The sequence below is a fragment of the Penaeus monodon genome, chromosome 28 (assembly GCF_015228065.2).
Source record: "Penaeus monodon isolate SGIC_2016 chromosome 28, NSTDA_Pmon_1, whole genome shotgun sequence".
NCBI classification, from domain to species: Eukaryota; Metazoa; Arthropoda; class Malacostraca; order Decapoda; family Penaeidae; genus Penaeus; species Penaeus monodon.
In genome coordinates, this window is record NC_051413.1 from 37,457,653 (window position 1) to 37,457,882 (window position 230).

A 230-nucleotide genomic window follows, 5' to 3' on the forward strand; every position below is an offset into this window, starting at 1 on the left:
CTGAACGACACGGAGGCGACACTGAGGTGACACCGAGAAGGTAAACACACGTGTCCTTCCAACCGCAGCTCACAAGGGGAGGAAGAAGCATGGAAGGAAGGGGAGAAAGGGGGGGGAGAAAGGGGTGGGGAGAATGGACGGGGAAGAAGGGGAGGGGAGGAGGAGGGTGGGAGGGAGGGAGGAGGAGGAGGAGGGTGGGAGGGAGGGGGAGGGAGGAGGGTGGGATGGAG